Source organism: Sander lucioperca, chromosome 21 (genome assembly GCF_008315115.2).
Source record: "Sander lucioperca isolate FBNREF2018 chromosome 21, SLUC_FBN_1.2, whole genome shotgun sequence".
NCBI classification, from domain to species: Eukaryota; Metazoa; Chordata; class Actinopteri; order Perciformes; family Percidae; genus Sander; species Sander lucioperca.
The window spans coordinates 26,196,008-26,203,228 of record NC_050193.1 but is presented as its reverse complement, the minus strand read 5'-3'; positions in this window follow the sequence as shown (position 1 = coordinate 26,203,228).

Below are 7,221 nucleotides of genomic sequence, written 5' to 3'. Positions count from 1 at the left end.
GCTTCTGCTTTCACAGTTATTTGTGGATTATTATTCATTGTGGAGCAAGTTCTCATGTGAAATTGTTTCCTGTTTACTGTCACAAACAGAGAGAAACAGTATACTCTCCATTTGTTTGTGACTTAGTGATACGTTTTCACTGTTGTGAGTTTTACTTACAAGTCAGTGAGCTGGGAAATGAATTAAGGAATTGATGTGTAAAATGTGGACTGCGATGTTGATGTTTTTCCACAAGAGGGCACGCCTCGCCCTATGTATGGGACACGTCCTCCTGCTCATGGTGTCATTTGATTCACTTGACTATTTGTCTCTCAAGGCCCAGGTCACTGTGTGTTTTATTTCTCTACGAAGGTACACAACTTACATACAACTACCAGTTTTGCGTTGTGCCCAACTGCAGAATTTCCATTTCTGTGTGATTGCAATCATGTTAAAGCGTTTTATGCAAACAATATGATTATGCCTGATAAGATGCTGCTAGTAAGGCAACTACAAGCCATACTCCACCTCCTGGCTGGACTATGTTCAAACAGGCAGACCAACACAAAGACAAGTGGGTGTTTTAAACCCAACACCTTGTAGCTTCCATTACACCAGGTGTTGCCTGAGACCTGCACCTCTGCAGCATTACATCCCAGTAAATTGCTTGTTATTCAAATCAAACTGGCTCTCAGTAATCCATCTCACTTAGGATGGATGTCACAATTCATTCAACTGCATGCTGCAGGCACTCAGTTTAAAGCATCCAGGGGTTATGCACTGCAGCAGTTGTTTATAAGTTTCACAGCACTGCCGCCTGTCGTTTTTAATGTGTCTGGTGTATGGAAACCATCCTCTGGGAACTTTTACTCTTTAAACACTAAATTTTTTTCTGTCTGTTGCATTTCAGATTCTAGCTGTGTTAAACAGCCTATAGTCTTTGTTATGTTGTATTTATCTTTGGCTGCATTGTACCCTAATGTTTTAGTACTATGTTGTCCTTAATGGATATCAAAAAGCTTGCTAGACACCTGAATATTTCAGATGCACTCAAAAGTATCACAGCAGCTGATTTAATTGAAATGTTTCCCTGGCAACATCTGAAGGAAATTTTAAGTGTTGTATACAATTTGATCATGTGTCTGTTTGCTAAAATGTTGCCATCATCTTTGTAATAAGAAGACCTGACCTGTTCACCAAGGTTTCTTTGAAGCTGTTTGACTGTCTACTTATCATTTTAATGATTAATGATCATTAGGATTTTTAACAAGCAGCAGTTGCTCTGCTTTTCCCTTATTTCCTCATTTGATGATGCAGTAATGGCTCAATGAAAGGTCACATGTAAAAGTGTCAGTGTGAGGTGAAAAGAGTCAAAGTCATGAGGCTTCTTTTTGCACATGTACAGCAGCCATAGCTAAAGCAGCCATCTTGCCTAAGGCATCTTGAATTCACCTGTCTGGGGTTTTGGAGTTTGAAGACAGGCAGCGGTGGCAGAGGTCTCTGCTCAGGGAGTAACAGAACAATATCACTGCTTCAATCGTCCTCGCCTCCTCTGAAATACTCGAGTGAAACCCTTCATGATTAATTAAAAAGAAAGGAGAATGAAACACACTTCAAATATCTCAACTCCTGCCTAATCAATATCCTCTTAATTTGAAGGGTTGAAGGTCAGATCAGGCTCTTGTGTTTGTCACAAACTGCTGCTGCTGTTTATTCCCCCTCCTCCCTCCAAGTTTTCTTCCTATCTGGTTGGTTGGCACTGCAGGTTGAGATTGGAGAACCAGAGAGAAAGCAGCGTTAACAAGTGAAATTAAAAACCCATTCACTCTCCTCAGTCATCCATTTGGAGGCTGGCCAAAGGAGAAGCAGCTGTTAGGCTGGCAATGGAGGAGGGAGACAGAGAGCGAGACACAGAGAGCGAGAGAAAGAGAGAGACACAGACAAAGAGAGAGAGAGAGAGGAGGAGAGGAAAAAAGTAAATTCAGAAAAAAAGAGCGAGTTTTGAAAGGAATAGAATCATGCACTCTTCCTCCTGAACACCAGCAATGGAATGGGCTCTTCTGAAAAGAAGCTGCTGAATAAAAAACTTGGCTCACATCTAGAATTGCTGATGTCTTATATAATCAATGTATTTTAATGCTTCTTGTCCAAAATGGGATCTATGAGACTGACTATGCAGCTTATCAGCAAACCTCTCGCTACTAATTAAGGTCCAAAGTGCAACAAAATGCAGTTCAGTAACAGTAGGCTAATAGAGGTGGATGCAATCTTTGCCACCAGGTATTGGTTTTCAGGTACTTGTCACTCTGTATTATTTGTCTTGCTCGCTGCTTTTGTTGTAATTTAGTCCAAGCACTTGACACAATGCCTGACCATGTTGAGTCTTATTTATTTTTACTCAAAAAGAAGAAACAAGTTATTCTCCATTCCTCTTTGTTCTTATTGCTGTTTTTAAAGGATCAGTTCACCTAAATCACACACCTCTGGTGGTATCTATAGCCATTCAGATAGTTTTGGTGTTACCTGCATGTTCCAAAGTTTTGAGGTATAGCCTATTTGCCTAGGAAACTTGTGCTACGACCCCATACTAGGGGTTGGCGATAGGATTGGCTATCAGTGTAGCCTGTGGAAGTAATACATCACATTTACTCAGGTGCGTAGCACAAAATTCTGGGCCCTGTAGAAAGTAATTCTCTATGGGCCCCACCCCACACCCACAGCTATTCATTCTAGCATATTTTTGGGCCCTCATCACATAAGGGCCCTGGGTACTCAGTCCCCTTTACACCCGCAGTCCGACACCCCTGCAGGTACTCAGTCCCCTTTACACCCGCAGTCCGACACCCCTGCATTTACTCTCATTACTTTAACAAAGGCGTTTTGTGTGTACTTGTACTTGTGTAATGTTAAATCAGTCATTTTACTTTACTTTACCTATTTTTGTTATATCTGTAGTACAATTTGCTACATTTCAAGTAGCATCTATTACAGAGTTAAAACAACAGTTAAAAAAGGTCATGATAAAATGTGTGAGAATCAGCAGCTGCAGCAATGCATGGACCATGCACCTTTAAACTGGCCGCCAACCCCTAAAATACTAAAGAAGAAGCTACTGCTGGTGTGTCTCATGGATGTATTAAGAGAACGGTGTGTCTGTGGCCGCAGTAGGCTAGCACATGAAGACACCTGTTCTAAATGTAAATGTTCTCTTGCAGAGTGTCAGAGGGTGTGGGTGGTACAATCGCAACATGGCTAACGTTAGGCCCAGCAGTTTGGAAAAAGTACAACAATGCAGTATAATGGAGAATTGCGTCATTATGGGAACCTATAAGGTTAGCATTGTTGTTAGCATAGTAAAAAAGAAAAAGGCTAGCACCACAGACGCTGCGTCAACAGGTGCATGCTGAGTGTGGCTAGCTGGCATGCTAAAATGTTCACGGTGGATCCTCCAGCGCTGAGTTTTTGCTTTCGGGTGTGCGAGGCCTTTCTGCTTGTTGTGACGATAATCCCTGATGTGACTCCAGGGCCTCTTTCTGCTCAGCGCAGTGGACTGGTTTATGGTTTATTCTGCGAAAAACGAGCACATACTTTGAACCTGGAGCAGATTGTGGAGGACTTCGCGGTGCTCGATTGACAGATCACGTTCAGACAGGTGAGTAGTCCTACAACACACTCAACGTGCGTGCGTGCGCACTACACTTTGTATAAAAACTGTGCAGCTCTCTTTTTGCTTTAATGTGTGTTTGTGGCTGCAGCTGCTGTGGAGTATATTGTTTATACATGCCCTTGTTGTCTGCCTGTGTGATGTTTTATTCTGCTGAATTCTGTAAGTGTCAAACTATGCATATGCTGCAAAGTGCGTCTATAGAAAAAGGCTCTGTGGTGTGTATACTTTGACATGTTAACGCAATATATTTTGTAGCCTAAATATGTTCTTTACTTACTTTCTTAGTAATGTATTATATATATCATATCATCAGTGGAATGCAGTAAATCTACTTTAAATTACCTACTTTTTTCATATGAAACTTGATAGCAACACTTCATTATTGCCCAGTCTTACCCAATACAGTATTATGGAGGTGAATGGAATTTGGCTTCTGTTGCTCAAAGCATTGCAAACTGACATTTGAAAAAACTCAAAAGCAATATTTCCCTCTAGAAAATGTTTCCTTGTTGCCTTCACTGGAGCTACTTTCTACCAAACAAATACTGTAGTCTTAGTGACCGATGGTCAAAACCTCATCATATAAAACACAAACAATCTGCATGGCTAGATAAGGGCAAGTGAGAAAACTTTTTTTTTTGTTGTGGGTTGGGTGGACTGCACCACTAATCTCTGATCACTGAGACTCTTCTACAAGGAGAGCATTTCTAATATTCTGCTTTTTAAGTGGTCACAGCGTACTCGCGCTGTCCTGCTTCATTTTATATCAAGGCACCACAGGGATGATGATGTCCCCATCTCTGTTATCTGCAGTGGTAAGAGCTCTTGGCTGAGATTGCTTCTGGTGTGTCATCATGCAGTATGACGGCTCTCTATCCACCTGTTGTTACTGCTAGATGCTTGTCATTGCCGAACCCCTCTGAACTGTGAGCGTGGAGTCAATATAATAATCTCCTTGGCCAGTTTCCTGATAAACACTTTGCAGACACACTGACATACGCAGAGATGATGCACTTCACTTCCAGCAAAGAAGGCCCCATCTGGAATCAGCCATTGATTTTTAGTCAAAGTGATTTTTTTATGGTCATGAAAACAACCCCTATGTGCCAGCTTCTTTTAAATGGGGATCAAATTCCCTAATCTTTATCCAAATCAAAGGCTGCACACTTCAAAGTGACTGGATCAGCAGAGATACAGACAGAACAGCAATGCCAGAGCAGTGGAAAGGAAAGAAAAAAAAGCTTTGCTCTCACTTTGCTTTTCAAACTAATTTCAACTCCAGTCTTTCTTCTCCCTTTTCATTTTTTCAGTGAGTTTGCAATGGCGTTGTGTTTTAGTTTGAGTGTGTGTGTGTGTGCTGCGATGTACAGTCGTAAGAGAAAAAACTTGGACCCCCAGGAGAATGGATGGTTGGTGGTGGCGGAGGGGGGAGCGTGGAGGCCTGGATGCTGGGTGTGGTGCAGTTATCTCCACTGTGCAGATGAGAACATGTCTTTGCCTGCGGGATGCTGTTCTTTCTCAGGCCAAGGACAGCATCCGTGTGGTGAAAGGGATTATGGGCACACTGTTCCCAGTCTCTGTCTTTGGGGAAGCCGCAATCTGCACTTGGTTGTCTTGTTTGTTGGCCATTTTTCAGGTATGTAATTAGCATCCTTAATGGGTGTAATTAGGGCCTGCACAGCTTGCGCTAATTTCAAAAGCAAACCCTTTTTATGTACAGATGACAAATCGATAAGGGAGCTGAGATTTAACCACAAAAAAACCATTACTGCTCAGTCAGAATAGCAACCCTTATTTTGAACCAAGCATTTAAGATAGTTGATTTCTCTTTTTTTATTACCATTTTCTGTCCCTGAGACACAATTTATTGACCTATTTTGGTGCTTCAAAAAGAGCATTTGTGTGCTATAGCCAACAGCCTCAAAATGAAGTAAAGTGAAATAGCAGTGACAGGATCACATGCCCACTCCTCCACCTGCCTAATGATAATGCCTTACTGTAAACAACTAAAGGTACCATTATCACCCCTAACCAGGAACGGGATTAGACCTTATTTGTATGGTTTCCCACCCGAAAATAATAGTAAGGAGGCACAAATAAGAAGAAATAGAGACAAATGGTGAAGGTAATTTATGGAAAGCTCAGCTACTTCGATGCTCACTGCTTTGATGCTTAATCCGTTATTAAACCCCACAACATTGGGTAGACACTCATGAACATGCATGTGCGCACACACTTTCTAATGCACACATACCTTGACGAGCTGAGGATTCCTGATTCAGGGAAACCAGGTACTGAAGCCAATATTACCCCTCTGGGAAATAAAGATAGGCTGAGGGTGCACAAGGATTGATATGACGCTACTATGAAGACACACTGAAGAGTAACAACCCAATTCCACTTGTGTTTACTCTCGCTGGTTTCCAGGGCAATGGCAGGAGGCTTTGCCTTTCCTGTAGAGGCAAACCTACTTAGAGGAGAAAATTTCAGCCTTGAAAATAAAATGTTTTGTGGGGAAAATGGTCCATTAATGGGAGCTTTTTCTCTTTGCAGATTTCTCAGAATGTAAAAATATAGACTGTTTGTTTGAGTTTTACCAACAAGGTTTTCTCAGTAACCATTGGTAGATTTCTACTAATAATTGTGTGTGTGCGTGTGCGTGTGCGTGCGTGTGTGTCCGTCCCTCTCTCTCTCCCTCCCTCCCTCCCTCCCTTTCTGGCTTGCTGCTGAGTGTTCCTCTGTGAAGCAGTCAGGATATGCAGAGATGAGCTCCATTGTTGGCATAAATTGCTTGGCCCAGGCATGCTGCCTCTCCACTGGGCATCTCCCCCCTCATACTGATCGATCTAATCCTTAGCTATAATGAGTTTCTCTGTCTGAGAGCGAGGGCCAGGCCATGAAATGGAGAGGAGAGTGAGCAGGATGAGGTGGAGAAATGAGGGGTACTGGCGGCAACAAGTCCTCCAAACCATACGATGATATGGGTTGTTTATTCCTACCCTCTAATACGACCCACAGGAGCGTTTCAGAAATTAGCGCCCCCAGCAGTGGCAGGAAATACAACCCACAGGAGCGTTTTTCCATCCTCGTACTGTATATAAGAGAACGTAATGGTCGCTGTTTTAAAGACGCTGTTACTGTTGAAACATTCAAAGTTTGGTTAGGTTAAGGCACAAAAAATAATTAGTTACATTTAGAAAACGATAGGGTAGTCTCACTGGTGGTGTTGGTAGATATTTACAGAGGTACAAAGTTATCAAGTTATGATCTGACAGCAGATTATACCTTCATGAGTTGATGTTCTTAATGAGGAGACGTGTCTAAGAGAATCTCACACAGGATATTGCATTGCATAATGGAGTAGGCTGCCTCAGTATGTACGGAGTAACATGACCCGTCTAGATCCATCTCTAACAGTTACTGTAACTGTTTTCATTATTGATGAACTTACCATGCACTTTCATTCAATTACTAAACAAGACATTAAGTTTATTAAACTAAACTAAAATTAAAATTAATAAATCAATTAACATTGCTATTCCACATCACCCAAATAGGTGTAACCACGCAACAAG